Below are 20,178 nucleotides of genomic sequence, written 5' to 3'. Positions count from 1 at the left end.
GGTACCGGTTGAACTGGCAGGCCATTAAGCAGCTGCTGAGAAATATTGAACAGCAGTTGGCCCCCACTTTGGTGACACCCCACACCATACCAACAGAAACAAAGCTGCTTGCCGTACTTCACCTGCTGGCAAGTGGCTCGTTTCAGACAACTGGTGCCCTGGTTGGTGGAATATCACAACCATCACTTTCCGCATTCCTGCCAAAAGTACTGGATGCAATCATTCGCCTGACAACCCTCCAAATCTGCTTCCCTAACACACTGCAGAAGCAGCAGGAAACAAAACAGGGGTTCTACGCCATCAGTGGCTTCCCACACGTCCTTGGTGCAATCGACTGCACACACGTACGCCTTTTGCCACCTGCTGCAACAGAACACCTCTACCGCAACAGGAAGCACACACATTCAATCAACGTGCAGGCCATAGTCGATCACCAAGGATTGATCAGCAACATTGTGGCAAAATATCCTGGGAGTGTACATGACGCATTCATCTTCTGTCACTCTACCATCAACCAACACTTCCAGGATGGACGGTATGGCAATGGACTACTTGTTGGTTTAGTACAAAAATCTACTTATATACACACTGCACAGCAACCCTCTAGGACACACAACACATACACCACAATAGCAACACCTAGCCAGGAACACACTGAGGTCCTGACATCACTAGCCATGTTTCTGAAGTCACCATTGAACCTGTCACACATAGGAATTTACTCTACAGCTTAATGTGAAGACATTAATGAGTGTGGTTGCCTAAATGTCACCTTGCAATTTGTAAGTGTTACAATAACCTGTACATTAATACATTGCATAAGTCTTAAGGTATGGGATGTCCAGGGTACTTTCATATGAACGTGTTAACAACACTTTCATGTTTTAACTCTGCATGGAACTATCATCTCACCCCCAGTGAAGACACACGGACACGTGTATCACAAGTCACAATGCTAGGGAGGGCACACTGTACTGAAAATCCTAATACATACTGCTAACAAACAGTTAGCTAACAAACACTTGCTCAGCCAAGGAAAAAACACAATGCAAAAGTTTTCTCCTACAAGTATAGGTTGTCACATTAGTACAGAAAAGAGTCACAGACAACACAAGACAACTACTGCCATCAAAGGTCTGTACAAGAGTGCAGCCTACATCTACATGATCCCATTCTGTGTTTCTCTTTCAGCTGATCAGGGGTATGGCATCCAGCCTTGGCTAATGACACCATTTGGGAACCCGACTACTGCTGCCGAGCGGGCATACAACGACGCCCATAAGAGGACACGCAGCATTGTTGAGCGGACCTTTGGGATCCTAAAGTCAAGGTTCCGCTGCCTTGACATCACTGGCGGTAGCCTACTATATTCCCCAGAGATGGTCTGTAGGATCATACTCACTTGTGCCATATTGCACAATATTTGTGTAAAAAGGAACATTCCCCTCCTTGAACCAGACCCAGACATGCCTGAAGACGACGAAGAGGAGGATGCTGGCCTGCAACAGGAGGGGGAACAACCAAACACGGCTGCTGGAGTGCGTAGGCGCCAACAGCTTGTAAATAATTTATTTTCATAATTTCTTATATCAACACTTATTGCACAATTGTAAATAAGCACAGATAACAAACACCACATCATGGTTTGGCCTATTCATTTCTGCCCACCTTTAGTTTGAAATTGCTGAAGAAGAATGTCGTCTCATTGAGCAATAATGACATAACACTCATCACACAAAAAATATACACCACAAATGTCTGCACAGAGGCTATGATGTTTCATGATACATTACCATCCACAGAGGCCAACAGGAGTACAAATGTGGCAATGACACATGCCTGATCCAGACACCTGAGACATTCTCTCACTCAGCACAAAAATGTAGCTCATTTGAAAGTCTCATTACACGTGTTCAGTGACAGGGTGGGACCATCCATGTGTACGTGACCATGTCCTCAATGGCTTCTCTCAATTTTTGCTACAAACAATGACCAATTGGAACAAGATTAGCTGCCACTAACTCATGAGGAGACCTTGAAGTTACAGTGACAACATACACCCAGACAGTTGATAGTGGATCTACATTCGCCCACACATATAAACATATGTCATCCAATCAACCAAATATTTGCAAGCAGCCGATCACAGTAGTGTCCCAGTTCGAACCTAGCAGGAAGAATGTAACATGCCACTAAACCAGGTAATGCATAAAGGGCCACATACATCAACAACCTATTTGTCATCAGCACATGAGGAACGCCGAGATTTAGCAAAAAATTTCAGTGCAAAATGGTATATCAGATTGCTCCAAATATTCAATAGGGCAAACGTCAAATGGGCAAATGGGATTATTGAATGGCTAACAGTGATTCATACCCTATGGCCTTCCATGAGCCTGCTGCTGCAGGTTTAGCATAACAGAATAAATGAAAGCCATGGATAAATTAGCAAATCTGGAAGGGCAAACCCTAGGGTGCTGGGGGCCTAAGTCCACCTCTACCGCCCCCCAAATATACAATAATTATGTAAATGTGAAGTAAACACATGCATAAGGCGCATGTGTGGCCTACATGTCAAAAGTAAAACACATATAAGATACACAAAATCATTATTAGGACATGGTTAGCCCTATAAAAAGTGTAAGTGACAATTGCACTACCTGTTTGGACTATAGATAAATGCATTACCGTGATAAATGTGGACACATTTTTGAGAAGGAATACATCCTGGTATCCCATTCATCATTTCAAAATAGCCATCAGCAATTACCCAAAATATGTGTACAAATATGGTTAATAACCATTTTGAGCAATCATTGATATTACAGTGTTAATGCCTTCTATACATCCAATAAGGGACATGTGTCATAGCTAACCACAAATGTGTATCACATAGCACCGTTTGGTCATGACAAAATTCCTTTCACAACTTGAAAAAATTGAGACATTTTTGTCAAAATGCGTCATATTTCCACGCATACAGCATGGGCGTCATAGTTTTTTGACGTACAGGAGTGCACAGAATGCAGAGTCAAAAAATGTCCCATTAAAAATAATAGATTAATAAGCTGCATTACATGTCCATCATATTTTCCATGATGCATCATATTTCCACGCATACAGCATGGGTGTCATAATTTTTTGACGTACAGGAGTGCACAGAATTCAGAGTCAAAAAATTTCTCATTAAAATTAATAGATTAATAAGCTGCATTACATGTCCACCATATTTTCTATGATGCGTCATATTTCCACGCATACAGCATGGGCGTCATCATTTTTTGACGTACAGGAGTGCACAGAATGCAGAGTCAAAAAATTTCCCATTAAAAATAATAGATTAATAAGCTGCATTACATGTCCACCATATTTTCTATGATGCGTCATATTTCCACGCATACAGCATGGGAGTCATAATTTTTTGACGTACAGGAGTGCACAGAATGCAGAGTCAAAAAATTTCCCATTAAAAATAATAGATTAATAAGCTGCATTACATGTCCACCATATTTTCTATGATGCGTCATATTTCCACGCATACAGCATGGGCGTCATAATTTTTTGACGTACAGGAGTGCACAGAATGCAGAGTCAAAAAATGTCCTATTAAAAATAATAGATTAATAAGCTGCATTACATGTCCACCATATTTTCTATGATGCGTCATATTTCCACGCATACAGCATGGGCGTCATAATTTTTTGACGTACAGGAGTGCACAGAATGCAGAGTCAAAAAATGTCCTATTAAAAATAATAGATTAATAAGCTGCATTACATGTCCACCATATTTTCTATGATGCGTCATATTTCCACGCATACAGCATGGGAGTCATAATTTTTTGACGTACAGGAGTGCACAGAATGCAGAGTCAAATATAATTTTCATATTTGGTTCTCATATTTGCCAGCAAATTACATTTCTACTCTAGAACTGTAAACTCAGCCTCGCACAAATGTAAGGGAACAATGAAGAAATTAGTTTTGACTCTGCATTATGGGCACTGTTATGCGTCAAAAAATATGACGCACAATCTGTATGCGTGAAAATATGACGCATAACGGAAAAATAAAAACGGCGGCCATTTTATGCAGGAAGTGATGTAATAGGATATCCTGTTTACAGAATCTGTACTGTGAGTTTACTTTCACTTTCACTTTGCAGTCTCAGATTATTCTAGACTGTGTGGCTGTGTGAAAAGTGCCGTCCTGTGTTTTACTGCTTTTGTGTCCTGTGTACCTTGTCTATTGTGCTTTTGTGATCATAGTCTTGTTGTCTAATATTGTCTTAGTCTGTTTTGTATACTTTTGTCAAATCCAGTGTTTCTTTTTTTTGTCTGTGGGAGTCTGTTCTGGGTAGTTTAAATTTGGGGTTAGTTGGGCTATTTTTCTTAAGTTTTCCTTTTCCTTCACTACTCTACCTTTCCCCATTCCCCCCTTTTACTTTTTGTTCTATTTTTTCACCTTTCTAACAGTAAAGATGTCAGTTAGGCCACGGCTTGCCAGGATGGGTGAGGAGGAATTGGGGGGATTCATTTGGCTTGTTTGCCATTTCCTCCCACTCATGCTGGAGGCTGGGGGCCGTGTGATACAGGGGTATCACACGGAGGCACGTAAAGTCCGGTGGGGGAAGGTGCGCCATCACTTGGTCCGGGTCTACGGTAGCATGAGGAATGACCATCAACTCAAGCACCGCTTGGCTGATCTGATATCCAGGGAGCAGGATCTGCTGGACCACCTGGGAATCAGAATTGGTGGCCATGTTGGTGAGTACAAATCATTTACATGTGAATAATTGAAAGCTGTGTGGGGACATGTGATGATTGTTACCCAATCTGCTAGATAAGTAGCTGACTGTGTGTAATGCTAGGGAAACCTAATGTGTATTTGTTGCACAATGTGTAGGGAGACCAATGCTAGCAGTCAGATGGCTCATGTTTTCAACACATACCGGATGCCTATAGCTGTATGTAATGTAGTGTTGCTTTTGTGTCAGACAAGCGACACGTTAATGCCTCTATTTGAACTCTACAGGTCATAATTGCCAGTGAAAAAGGGATGTTGAAACATCATACCTACATATGTAGACGCCATAGCTAGACAGAAATTTGTAAAACCATGATGATGCTCTAAATGATTGGTGCCTTCACGTCAATTGAAGTTATCTATGTTCTCCACACATATGTCACATGTGTGTCTGGTTGGTGTGTGTTGAAAATGACCACATAGCCTGTTTGAGTTTGAGGGGTCATGCAGTCCTCAAGTAACCAGCTTTTGGATGTCTCTCTGGGATGCACATGATGAGATGAATGCACCCCGATATTGTTGGGGCATACTAATGGAGGTGTATCTTTGACACCACATGACTGTCCTGGCCACTGCATGTGTGTAGTAGGGTGTGTAACTGTAGCAGGAGACTCATCCCATGTAAATGTTTATTAAGAATTCTTCCATGCAGTATGAGCATGTGTCAAAGTGTATCATTACGCATGTCATATTCTGAAATTGTCATTGTAACTGCAATTGTTTGTCAGTGCACGGAGTCTGAGTATATTCTTCCTTCCATGCTTTACAGGTGGACCTGCACCGTACACCGTGGGAGAGGTGGCTCATTTTGAGGACCCCGACACCTACAGAGAGTGTGGCCTGAGTGCTATTTTTATTGTTTGCTAGTGATGCATGATGGACTACTGTGTGTTCAACAGAATTCAAGATTTGATGCGCTGCCCGTTCATTGGTATTGTTGCATTAGTGGGATTTCAAATATCACTTCAGTTTCAGTAGACCAATGCTTAACCATCTCTCAGATTTAGGGGCTGTAGGTCATTCCAGTCGGCCTCGCTATGGGGAGTGGGATGAGTCATGTGGAATACACTGGTTAATGTAAGAGTTGCTCTGGGACTTGGCTTGGACTGAGTCTGCATTTCAGACTGACATTCTCCCAGATAGCTTCTGCAAAAGGCTTGTATTAAATATGCAGCTTCCTATTTGAGGATGGACTGAGTACACTGTAGGTTGGATCTTCCGGGGGCATGTACTTCCACAAGTTGAACTAGAAGTGTGTGGGACTAGAGTGCAATGGCCTAGGTGTTCATTCTACTCATGTTCATGAGTGTTCTTGCTCCTCTGTGTGTGTGTTTAAATATGCCTCAGTGGTAGTATGTGATGTTGGCCTGAGTCAGTGCATTTTGACATGTGTGGACCTTGGATAGGACAATGTTTGGCTGACTCCAAATTGTTGCTAGCCCTTCATTGGTGTTGTGTGTGGAGGCAAATACTTGTTGGCCTTTCTATACACTCCTGGGTGTGCATTGAATCTGGGATTGTTGGTTGTTCTTCCCACCCCACCCTCAAAGACTGCCATGTGATTGGGAATAGGATACCTAGGATTGTAGCAACCAGTATGTTACACATACTTGTGACCTTTTGCAACTTAGTTTAGAACCTAGTGTACACATTCGGTTATGGCACATGGGTTCAATTTTTGCAAACAACAATTTACAAATGGCATTGAGTGAGGGTTGTGATAGTTATCACATAGAGTGACATATGTAGTGAAGTCAGTATGCGGAAGAGGTTCAGCCATAATGTCAGCTGCATTAGCCATTATTTGGATGAGAAGTTTAGGCTGATGTCACCCATCATGTAGAGACATGGATATGCTAGGTGTGAGATGGCCTTTTGTATGCAGGCTTCACATGTACTTCCTCTGAGACTTTCAATGAACTATGTTGTGACAATCGCTGTAACAAATACAGTACAAGTAATGTGCAAATGACCCATTGTGCAATTCCACCCAATGCATTTCCTATGGTAAATAGTTGCCATATCTCTTCACAGTTGCAAACATGAGTGCCGCAGAGAGACACCAGTTTGAACGGCGTGCAATGCGATACCGGCACATCCTGCAGGTGCAGTCGGGGTACAGGAGGATGGCCCGCAAATACCAAGCAGATCGGGCCTCCGGGGCATGGTGGGTCTCACCACAGGGTGGCCCTACATTGCCCACAACAGCCACCACCACCACATCCACCAGGTCTCCCCAAGTGGCCCCAGCACCGGCGGGGACAGTTGACCCTGCCTCGTCAGCAAGACCTGGACCCAGCCATTTCCAACACCCAGGACAGTCCAGTGGGCATACAACTACTGCCACACCGTCCACCTCGGCCAGCACACAGACTGCAGCAGCCCCTCCTGTAGACCCAGCGGCATTCCTGGCATTAAGCCGTAAATTGGACAAAGTTTTTTCAAAGGTGGACAAGCTAAGCCAGGATGTGGCATATATTAAGAAAAGGGTTCGGTCCATCAGGCGGACCCTACGGAGGGCCAACCTCTAGGACTTTTGCCATGTTTGACTTTTACCCCTCCCCTCTCTCCTCTTTCCTTTTTGTACTGATACTTGGGTTTTGGGGATTAGTGTTAGGTTAGTGTAGTTTGTTAGCTTAGTTAGTGTTAGGGAGGAGGGTGGGGGGTCCTTATTCTTTCTATTTTTCTTTTTTGTGTGGGTGGGTGGAGGTCAATTTTGGGATTCATGTTTGTTAATAAAAAAAATAAAAAAATAAAAAGATTATAAATTATCACCAAAAAAATATATTATTGTTTTGAATAGTATAGTATGTGTGTAGGTTAGTATGTGTTGTCCTGCATGTGTCCTGTCTCATAATGGTGGGTGGGGGGTTGATGTTTAGATCGTTTCGTTATATGTGTAGAGTAAGTTTAGCTTAGGTTAGTTAGGGACAGTTGTGGGTTAGTAGTAGTCAGGTTAGATTAGTGTAGGTATGACTTTTCCCTTAGTTGCCTCTGGTGTGAATAAATAGGAATAAACATATAGTTAACCCTTTGCATGATGCGTCAACTGCTAATTTATCATGGCCTTGACATCAGTGTAGGTGAATGTTTTTCTATGACATTAGTGTCCTATGCTACCCACCACAGAAAATGGAGGGTTAACATGCCAGCTACCCGTGTGCTAACTTGGTAAGTATCCACCATTTGGGAGACCCACCATTGGTAGTTTACATCGATCACCAAGGATTTGTGTTGATGAGTAGGTATTCTACATCACAAAGTGTGCTTCCAGACTTGTTATTGTGGGTAATTTAATAGGTCGGACTGCACTGTGATGTTCAGGGAGATCTTTGTAGATGAGGTGTTGTTAACACTCTTGTCTTGTTGCCTTCATTGCTGACCTAGATCATGTGTGTAATAATTCAGCATGACTTCCCTTCATGGAAGTATACTCAGAAAGGGTGATTGATGCAGTGTTTTTTTTTTGTTTGCTTAGATTTTGCTGCATAATTTCATGTTTTAGTATTGCATGGTGCCTACATTTATCAGCCACCATTAGTTGACTTGAATTGCTATAGATGGAGCATTATTCTGTCCAACACAGCATGATTGTGTGTGGTTTGTCCTTTCATCAGTTATTTTCCTCAGGATGGTAAGACTATGATGCAATCCTGGCCACTGCACAGATGTATCAGACTACATGATGTCAGCACAGTTGTATTGACAAGCAACATGGTTGCCACACAGGCACTCTAGAGTTATCTACTGCACAGTTGATGTGTCAAATAACACAGAGACATATTAGGTGTGCAAGTGCTATTTATTGATAGGTGCTGTAGTGCAAAATGTCCATTGTCCATGTTTGCTGAGTCCGTTCTAGTGCATTCTTACATGGTGATCCTACAGAAGGGGTGTGGATGATGCTCCTGACATGCTGGGGTGATGTCACAGACAGTGCAGAGGGACAGGATTTGGCGAATAGTAGGAGAGAGACATTCACTGGCAATGGTGACAAGTCATACAGTGGTTAGCAGAACAGTCATTGAGTGTAGTTGTAGTGAGACTGGCATTTGACAAAACGTAGGACCTTAGTCAAAGTAGGTCATGGTGCAGGGACTAGTGCTTCCGGGTACTCTTCCGTGAGAATGTGATCTGTTCCATGTCTTCTTCTTCTGATGTGTGTGTTGCCTGGTTTGTCCTTGTTGTTGTTGGTTGTGAAGGGGCAACACACACTTCAGTGTTAGAAGACGTGGAGTCAGACATCCCGGGGGCTGCTCCCTGTGAAGTTCTTAAGGGCAGTACTGCTGCAAGGAGGGCCTGCTGGTTTTTGAGAATAGCAGCCACATCACGATGGTAGGCAGCCAGGTCGGCCCTGAGGGGTTCAATGTTGCATTCGTGCACGCGTTGACTGGATTGCAGTTGTAGGTGTTGTGTCAACTGGATTACAGCTGTGCTGATTTCCTTCTGTGTTTTCGCAAGTTCCTGCAAGAGAGATGTTAGGGCTTGCATAGCAGCTGCCTGATCTGCAAATGACGTCATGCACGAACACACCCCCTCAAGGCTGGCTGCCATGTTTTGCATACCCACCCGCACCTCCTTGGCCAGCTCCCGCTGTACACCAACTACAGTTCTTTCAAAGCTGGTGCCAGTGTCGTCAGAGTCCTCAGCTGTGTTGGAGCTGGCAGGTCTTACAATTGGGGTGGTGGGTGGGTCTTCTGTGATGGCTGCTTGTTCTGTGCTCCTCCTTGTGACTGAAGGTGGGGTCTGGAGGCTTTCAAGGACCTTTTGGATGGTCTCCTGGGAAATGTTTATCGGCTCGTCATCCATGTTATCAGGGAAATCAGGGACAGGCATATCGGCAGGAGATCCATGTTCCTCTGCAATGAAACAGGGTACAATTAGTGTGTCTGTGTTGTGACAATTTTGCCGTAACATGCAAGCCTTTTGATGACTTTACTTTGTGCTCTGGTTTGGTATTGGTATCTGCTGTCCTTCATATGAGCATTGTTATAGGCCTATGGCCCACCTGTGTGTCACATGTATGATATAGAGTTATCAGACTTGTCTGCCTAATCGCCTCTAGGTGTTGCTTTGTACCAATTAGGGAATAGCCATCTTTTTGTCCTACTCGTCCCTCCGTGTATATCTATTCTTATGGAGAGACATTTTGTCGCGTGGGCTCTCATTATCCTAAATGAGACTACTGGATATCTAGGCAGCAGGATCAATAACGGTGTGGGGGACTGAGTCTGACCCACTTGTAAAGAACTCTGTCACCCTAAATCTTTTTTTTTGCTCTGGCTAACTAGCAGTGCCTCATGTCTCCCACGGGGAAGAAATGATTAGGCAGCCGAGCTCATGACATCTTTGGAACTTCTCAGGGAAGTCGTGGTCACTCAGATCCAAACCAACTCTCTCATTTCCAGTATGATCTCATATACAAATGACAAAGACAGTATAGGTTTTATATGATGATTTCATAAAACAACTGTATTTTAGATAATAAGGCGTGAGCTGCAATAAACAGAACAATACAACATAGTAGAATTGAAATAGTCACCAGGAGAGTAAAACATAAGAACAAAGCTATCATAGTGCCTAACAGTTTCTACTCTCCCTCTGCTTGTTTTATTTAGAGCACAGCATGTTAAGCTTCTAGCTTGCCTTTCTGAATCACTGGGGAGACATCAGCCCTCATACCTGAGCAAAGGCCTGTGATCTGGTTCTGCATCTGCAACAAGGCAGGCAGCGTCTAGTTGTGGTTCTCTGTTCGGAAACTCCCTCTTGCGTGTATTGGGACAAGGAAGTGATTTTATAACTAACATGGCATCGTGATCACAAAATGTCCCTACGCAGGAATGCCACATCTAAACTCCTACCACGTCTATCGGCAATGTACCAGACTGTATCCTTGACTGAAGCACAGAGTGAATATGTTATGGAGAACTCCAGTGCTGAAGTAGGCAAAACAGTGTGAAATGAATAAAAAACAACACCGTAGAACTGGCTATTTGAAAAATAACAGTAGGACGCCTAATAAAAAGCATTTAGTGCAAAGTGCACAGAGGCTCTAAGCAGTCAGCAAATGAATAAAATACATTCAGGGCAAAGTGCACAAAAGCCTAAAGCCTGAAGCTAATGCGCAAAGGATACGTAAAACTTACCACACTACACTTTCACTGGCTGTGGGTGTTGTGATTGCCCTGGCAGCACACTTGCCTCTCAGGACCTGCCCCAAAATCTTTTTATTCACATTGACCTAAATGTAATTGTTATGTGGCATATCCTATGCATGGCAATGTTAGGATGTGATATGGATGTAAACATTGTTGATGTTTCCAGCTGATGTTGGGTAATGTGTGTTTAATTGGATTGCCCTGTTTATCGTATCAATGTCCTATTTGGTTCTCAGACTGTGCAGGTGTGTTTCAGTGACCAGTTGCATGTGTCCCCTCCTCAATGTTGTTGTCTGAGCAGTATGACATTAGTGATGCTGCCTTGTTAGCCAGGCACGTGAGGGACCCTGACGTATGCAGCATGTGTGTGTCCTTAGTGCTGTGTGGCTCCTATTGCTGTTTACTTTGGCTGATGTGTGTGTCAACTATGGGCATTGGCATTTGAGTGTACTGGTGCCTTTGTCTTATTTCTAGAAATAGTTGCAGATGTCATCCTCACCCCCTAATTTAGGTAGGTATGTTCCATGGGGAGGTTCCTGCCATTTGCTACTATAGCTGCACAGAGATCAGATGTGTTAGTGTCAACTGTTGTCGCAGTTACTTTGCAGTTGTTGTTTTGGCTACTGGATTACTGATAGGGACCTAGTTGATGTAGGATACATTTTGACTGACGAGTGCCTGGATGTAATTTTGACGTAGTGGCCTTCCCACCTGTCGCTGCTTTCCCTTAGCTCCATTGTTGTCATGACAGGATGGCCCCATGGGACTGTTGTTGGTGCTGTGTTTTGTCGTGCCCTAGCTTCTGTCTGTGCTGGGCATGACCCCCTGCCGTGCCCCTTTACCCATGCCACTTCATATATATGCTGACTTACCTGCTTTGTGTAGTAGGTATTCCCCACCCCGGTTGCAGTTATCATTATTGCATTATAATTCCCCATGTGACTTACCCTGCACGTGTGTTGTCTCGTGGTAGTCTGCGCTGTCCTGGCCTTGAATCCCTGTGACGATCTCCTCAGGGATGACGGCTGCGACCATCTCCTCCATGTGGTCCAGGGCCTCCTGTTGTGCTGGACTCCCCCCTCCAGTCTGCAGTGCTGCCTTCCTGTTCCTGGCCATTTTTTTCTTTGTCCTACGTTTGCAGTCATGCCAGCGTTTCTTACACTCGGTGACTGTTCTGCGTTTTTCAGCCACACTGTTGATCTTGTCCACTATTTGTTGCCATATGGCCTCTCTCCTGCTGATTGGCAACTTAGAGGTGATGAACAGTTGGTGCTGGTGTTCCGTCACCTCTTTAACCAGGATTTCCTGCTCCTCTGCACTGAAGCGACACTTTCTTTTTTTTCTATAAATGTCCTGGTTCCTGTATGGATTATCCTGGCTGGTTCCTGGTCTGCTGTCATCTTCCTGGGGTCTGTTGTGGCATCTGGGATCCATTTTGGCTCTCCACTGCTGAAAGGGCTGTGTTCGCGGGTGAACTTGATGCTATTGCGTCAAAATGAACGGCGCTTTTTGGGTTGCGCTGTCGTAAATCGACCCACAGTCATTTGCGTCGCGTTAACGTTGGTTTCCTTTACGACTTGACGCCGCTGTGTGCGTCACGAAATAATGACTCCCACCTGTTGGTTGCGCCGCCGTGCGTCAAAGTATAAATTTGACGCCCGCACGGCGCATCGAAATGGCGTTAGCCGACAGTAATTGTTTTGATGCAAAACTGCGACGGCGCAGCTTTGCGTCAAAAAGTATAAATATGGCCCTTGGAGCGGCTCATGATCTCCCCCACTAGCGGGTGGGCTCAGCCAGATCTAACCTCCAAAAATCAGTTTCACACATGTTGGATTTTTGAAGAATGTGGCTCCCTGGGATTGATTTTTGCCACACTTATCAAGAAGTGGTCATCAAAGGAAGAACTAGCATGCCTGTGATTGGACAGTCAGGCCCAATGCTTTCCACCCAGGAGAAAGGATAAATATTTCAGAGCGGCAGCCATACCTCAGATCCCTACGATGAACAAGACAAAAAAGAAGAAGGACTGCCCTGCTGGACCCCTGACCTGCACCTGGACACTGCACTTTAAAGGACTGCACAAGCTGCACACTTGGGCTTCAACACTAAAAGGACTTTGCCTAACTTCTACTGCTTCAAAAAGGGACTCCCTGTTTGACACAGGTACAAAGGAGTTGCCCAGAGTCCCCTGCATCAAGTCCTGCAAGCAGAGCCCAGCTGACCAGCATCCAGTAGCCATTGAGGATTCTGACCAGGTGCATTCTGGGAATTGTAGTCCCAACTCCCAAGAACAACTCAGAACTTCTGGAACCTTGGATCAAGTGCTGGACACTGAAAGGACCCAAAGGACACCTGGAAGAAGATCTAGATGTTTTGAGATGTTTGGAGCAACTCCAAAAGTAGAAGAGGTGCATTTTGGTGGAGTTGTAGTCCCAGACCCCAAGAGCCAAACCAGAGCATCTGATCCCTTGGCTGGTGCTGTGAACCACTGTACTGACTCAAGAAACACTTCTAAAAGTAAGTGTAACAGTGTTACCTTGTGGGTGGCCTAAAGTCTGGAATTTATGACTGTCCAGTGTGACCTTTTTTTTTTAACCCTTTGAGCGCTTTTCATTTATATGCACTAGAAAACAGTAATTCTTTAAAAATTCACATCTCTGGTTCCCCTTATCCGATTTTATTTGTTTTGATGTCATTTTAGAGAACAATATATAATCGATGTTTATAAATTGGTGTTGAGTTTTTATTGTGTTTTGTGTTTTACTTATTTACTATTTTGTGATTTTTAACACTTGTCTCCTAAGTTAAGCCTTCTTGCTTGTTGCCAAGCTACCAAGGGTTGAGCTGGGTTTCATTTATTGAGACCCAACTGGACCTAAGTGGGGGTTAGTGGCCTATTGCTATGTGTAGGTACTTACTTGCTCTTACCAATAATCCACTTCCCAACAGGACTACACATAAAACCATCAAAATTCACTATTGTAGATTTCACCCTCTAATGGTCTGATTTTCAAATTAAGAATCACACCATCATTTTTGGAGTATAGTCAAAAAGTGTACTGTCTTACGTCATAGTCTCCATATATTAAACCCCAGCTTGTTACCTCCTGCCTATTCCCTGTAAATGTGAAGGATCTTTATTGTCATAGATATTGGCTTCGTCATTTAGTTCCACTCCCAGGTTGTGTCCTCCCAGAATCTTGAATCTCATTCTTATGATGTATCTAGACTTCATTTGTCTCAGTTTCATCTGATCTCCTCCTCCTTCATTTTGCTTAATCAATTCAGTTCATATCGGTACCCTATTTACAAGCTAGGCGTTTACTACACCCTATTGTTTTGTTATCCAGTTCTCTTTATTCATTTTAAAGTGACTATGGGAGACTCTGCTCCTATGGAAGCTGCTATCTTATATGTTGCTGATTTTTGTCTTCCTACCTCTTTCTCTTTATCTGGGTTATCTCACAAACAGTGATTTCCTGATAATTCATTTTTGTTCTCTTTGCTTTAACATACGATTCATCAGATTCAATTGTAGGAAGTTGTTTTCAAGGAAGAAGAAGTTGATTCCTCTTTTTTGTCTTGGGCATGGAGTAAGCTCTTTCCATGTCAGATTTGGAATATCCTCGGTTTGAGGAATCTTTGATTCATCAGTTCAAGATTTATACCTGCTCCAAGTTTGGTAGAAGATTCTTTTGATTCATAGCGTTTTGCTATAGGGTATACTCCATTTCAATTGACTGTCACTGCTTGCCACAAGAGGCACTGGGGTCACTTAAGAGTCAGGAGAGGGTTCACTTGCCAGAATAGCATCGATATAGGAAATTACATCAGATACCATAACTCAACATACCATAACATTCATGTTGATGCACTCTTTGACCAGAGCTGACTTTGGTATGTCTGGGACTTTAAGGGCAAATTGATACTAGTGTTAGTGTCACAGATGCAACATGGCCTCAGCCATGGCCTATATGGAAATAGCTCAGAGAACTGCACAGGCAGGAAGTTACATTCATCCTACTGATGGAATGTCAGCCTGGAGGAGAACTGGGCCTCTTCTCCTGATCCATCGTCAGCCCCTTGCATACCTGCCAACTTACAAAATATTATCACAGTGTGAGGAGGGGGCGAGGGTTTGCAGTGGATAGGGCCTGGTGCCCAGAGCTAATTAAGAAGCACTGTGCCCCTCACCAAGCACCCCCATCTCCTCCCAAAAAACAAAAAATATGAAGGGTCATCGAGGCTGTGGCCGATGTCCCGGGGTGTTTTCACACACCTTTAAAGGGCATCAGCTGCTTACAGCCTCTGAAAACGAGCTGGAAATCCACTGTTCACTGTGGTTTTTAGCTCATTTTCCCTGCCAGCATGTGATTTTGGCTCCTCACCGGGTGACCATGTGAGGGGAGCCAAAATGGTGTGACAGACAGTGGCACCGTGTGAGTGGCCAGGTCTGCCCTTGCAGAAGGTTCAGAAGAGGTTTTCATCTCATCCTTGATGCATGCCACAAGAAGTACTATTAATTTCGCCTGAAACCAGTAAGATTTCCCTCTCTTAGGTTCACATGCAATTCTCAAACGTCTTTTAGAGAAGACACTGCTACCTCTACATAGTTGTCAAAATGAGTTTACTCCATGTTATGACTGGAAGGTCTACAGACTCCTCAATTGGTTCAGGGATGGCAGGGGACACTGGGCATCTAATGTGTGTCCTTCAAAAGGTTCCAGATAGGCTTTTGTGACTACATTAACACAGCATCCATCATCCACAAATCAGTGATTTCATTTCTGAGAAAACAATCCATAGATAGGGGATCTAGGACTTCCATCCACACAAGCTGAATCTTATCATTGACATGCAAGGTGGTGAAGAAAAGTAGATTTATTTCAAGCATTTTATGGTTAGAGTCAGGTTGATAGTAACCATCCTGACTATCCAAATTCTTTTTGTAGCTAATGTGTGTCTGATCTACAGTTGTGAGACTGGACCTGAAATATAGCTGAAAATGAATTATGTTCCTTTTATTTATGCATGATTTTAATAAATGTTAATGGGCACACAGATGAAAACATTGCAGTTCTCTGCCCATATGTCTAGTGACAAAACAACCACCTCAGAGTATAGGTTCACTGGTTTCTGTGGCGGATGTCATATGCAAAGTTGATCATCTGCAGACGGATTAGTAAAGGCAAGAGAGCACTCACTTTGCAAGAGAGCAGATCTCTGACTGTACAACCCACCCCCAAGATTTTTTGGGAGGCTATCTTCTAATGCTGTATAGGAATTTACTCCTACTTTGACAGAATTAAATGTCTGACAGTTTCGAGGGAGACATGGGAACAAAGGGTCCGCTTTACAAAGGGACTTACGACTAGTAAAGTTGTGCGTGTGGACTCATGGTGGAATCTCCGCACAGCGCACTGCAGGGAGTGCACCCTATGGAGATTCCACCACAGTTGTGGAGATTCAGCTACAAGTACGGAGAATCGTCATTCTTAACTTTACAAGTTGTAAGACCTTTTGTGAATAGGGCCCACAATATCTTATGTGGATAGGCTCAGTTATCTGCATTATTGGGTGTTTAGTACTTCAACTGCATCCCTTTCCTGGAACAACTTATCTCTACCAACTAGAGGAAATTTACTCACACAGCAGCCTCTTTGTGAGTACTAGGTAGTTACAATGGCAAAATCAACTTCTGTGAAATAAAAAATATTTTTTCACATATGACAGGGTATTTCATCATGTTACTCAAGATATAAACATGAAACTAGCTTTGTAATTAGCTCTATGATTGGGATCCCCAGGAGAGTGGGCAAGGTGCTAGCAGCAGATCCTTAGAGAATGTGTGACTATATCAGGGTAGCTATAGCACTAGATTACCATATTCATTAGGACTGCTGCCGAGGAAAGGCAACCCTGCTAAGTTTTAAATAAGTAGTGTGCTGTTTCTGATTGAATGGTTTTGTATGAATGATCTCATTAAGGCGGGGTATGTTTTATTGACTGGATCCTGGAGAAAGCAAGTGAAATTTCATGACAATTGCAACTGCTGAAACATGTTGATCATCACTTATGTGGGAATAATAATAAATCTGTGATTCATAATTGTTTTTATCCTTGTATTTGGAACACACAATGAAGAAACATTATCTTGGGATTCCAAAAGATATTTTGTAACTTTATAGAAATCTTGGTCTCATCTTAAAACGATCTAAGGAACTCTCTGACAAGGTTGAGCCCACCCTGACTATCAACCTCAGTTTGTTGATGGGTTACTAATGAAGAAATATGCCACACAAAGTGGATGAGGTTTCCAGTCCATAAGAGTGATGAATCTTGGTATGTGGGAAGCAGGCACTCATCTGTACAACATTTAAAATGCTTGCTATAGCTCTTTGTGTTCGGTTTACAACCTTCCACAGCATTCCCTTCCCAGAACACCTACCCCCTTGTGAGTACTATTTAGTACAAAGACAAAACTAACATAATTTGCAACTAGATTTGTAATTACTTGATGGTTATTTTCCATGAGCCTGAATGTCTGTGATCTGTAAAGATCATTGGAGTAACTCTGGGCTTGCCAATTTAGAAAGCTCCTCTGTCCTATTTAAAAGTTCACTTTCATGTCCCTTCTTGCTCACTGAATTAGTTACACACTCCTCTACAACCAAAGTACCTGCTTTGGGTCAGCTACCAGAGTATCAGAAATATACTCACACCAGTCTGTCGATCAAGCATCCAGGTGGCAATCCCATTTTTGCACACCCAGGCGCTTTATTAGGAATACAGAAGTGATAGTTTGAGTCTGTTGATTTTTATCTAACTCTGGAATTTTCTTTCAGGGTAACACATTCTCTGGTGAAACCCGGTCTACTACTGTCAGTGGGAAGAGGGTGTGGAGTTTGAGACAGCATATCATAGTTATGACAAAAGCAAAAAAGATAAATGTCCATCCAGAGTTGTTATTAAAAAAACAGCACACAACATTAATAGCTTCTACAATATAAATAGATACGCAGTTATTTTAAGAGTAATCCTATCTTAAAATAGGGAAGCTCATGTAATTCAACCAAACAACATTTCGTAAAAGAAATACAAATGCAACATTGGGCACCCACATTACTCACTGGTGAATCAGAAGTGCTGTGGTGCTCATAGTTATTTCAGCACATTGAGAATTAGCAGCTTCCCCCCAAAAATCGTACCTCCTAATATATTTATCAGGTTCACCAGCCGACCAAGATCTTTAAAAAAATACAAGAAACCACAGCTTAAAAATGCAACCTTTGAGTACAGATAACAAGATCTTTCTACAGTGTTAGGAAGTGTCTGACTGTTTCAGGTGAACAGTTTGTTACTGTGAAAACCTGCGTTGTCTCTGTGTTTAGAGTTGATGTGGGCATTAAATTCAAAGTTCGATTACTATTGACACAACAGCCCTTGTGGTACTCAGTCAATTGATCCGTGACAATTGCTTCTCTCCGGGGAGTGCTAAACGTGGTGGTTTTCACACTTGTCTGGCATCAAAAGCAATATGATGTCTTCCATCATCAATTTCTTGACATGTTGAAATTGAAGGAGCTTAGACAGCTGAGATATATTGTTACAAAACATGAGTCCTCTTAAGGGCCTGTTCATGAGACTTTCTATGACGATCTCAACAGACTCGTCACCGCCCCTTTAAGAAGACTTCCTCTGGAACGTATATTGGTGCCTTCATTAGAACCTCATTAGGTGGCCTGCTATGGTGATCATACTAACACAGGGGTCTGAACCTGCATTCTGCCATGCTTTTGTGAGTATCTAAACTCATCTAGCTCCTTGCACTAGGTTGTGCTGGCCCCATCACCTTGCAGGAGAAAGTGAGCCAGGGCACTTATGCTGACTGTGCCCTAAAGTGACCTTTCAGCAGCTGAAGGTAAAGGCACACAGGAAGAGTCAGGGAAAGAAAAGCTCAGCAGCACTAACCAGTTCTCGCTCCACTGACCTGACTGGAGTGGGAAGATACTGGTGGCACTACCTCAGCAGCAAGAGCCATGTTGACATTGCACACCTAGTGTGACACGCCAGCCTGCCAGAGCTGGTGTAGATGGTAGGGGCTCGCTCTTGTTAAAGGATCCAAACAATGTCACCATTTAATAAACCCAAACTATTACAAATTACTGACACCTGAACCGGTATATGCACGACCATTGGTCCACCTGGCATGGAAATGGGATGCAGCCTGGTTACTGCGACTAATGCACTGTATCATTTTCAGCTTCATACAAAAAGATGGTCACATTCCACTAAGAGTAGCCATAATAATAGGTGCCCCACTGGTAATAATTATTAGTCTTCCACCTGCGCTAGTTCCCATAGTCACATATTGTTACAACACAATCCATAATATTTCACACACATTCCCTTTCCTTAAAAAACACAATAAGCACAAAAACAGCCTTTGCGTCAAATTAATTTAGACGCGTGAGGTAATAGACATCATTCCTGGTTGCACCTCTTGCACGCTAAAACCTTACCAAATACTGCTTCTCGCCAGTAGTTGGGTAAAATAATCGAGAGGATTTATTCTTTTGAGGCTATGAGGCAGAGGGACCAATTTAAACCAGTCCTTTGGCACACTAAGGGTGCTTCTCAGGAGCCCCTGTGAGCACAAAATGGAATGCCATTTTCAAATATTTACCAGTCACCTTCAGTTGCTGATTGCCGTGTAGGTACTAAACTGATACTAATGAGGTGAAATCTTTGCTCAGAGAGTGTTAACGTCTGTAAAAAATAATTAAAAAATGCTGCCACAAAATTTGCCGCATAATCCCGCATAAACTATTTTTGTGCGTCACATAATTTGTCAGACATGCCACGTAAATTGGCCCTTCCCTGCCACATACTTACGTTGCCCTGGTCGCGTGTTATACACCTGAACATGCTGGTAACCCCGAAACCCTGGTATGTCCTGTGTGCTTCACATGTTCAACTTTGTTATAATCATAGTTAAGACACGACTAAAATGGGCACCCTTTCAGCTTCCCCAAGAGCCTCTCAGTGTTCTCTAATCTGCATGCATTCACTAATAGAGCAGACGCTCAACTGAGCTCGGTTTTTTTCTCCTGACCTTCTCTTTATGCAAATATACTTTCTCAATGCTATCCGGTGTGAAACAAGTCTAGCTTTCACTGAATAGTATATGCATCGTCCTGATAATCAATGTT

Source organism: Pleurodeles waltl, chromosome 1_2, assembly GCF_031143425.1.
Source record: "Pleurodeles waltl isolate 20211129_DDA chromosome 1_2, aPleWal1.hap1.20221129, whole genome shotgun sequence".
Classification (NCBI taxonomy): domain Eukaryota; kingdom Metazoa; phylum Chordata; class Amphibia; order Caudata; family Salamandridae; genus Pleurodeles; species Pleurodeles waltl.
Note: the sequence above shows the minus strand (reverse complement) of the source record.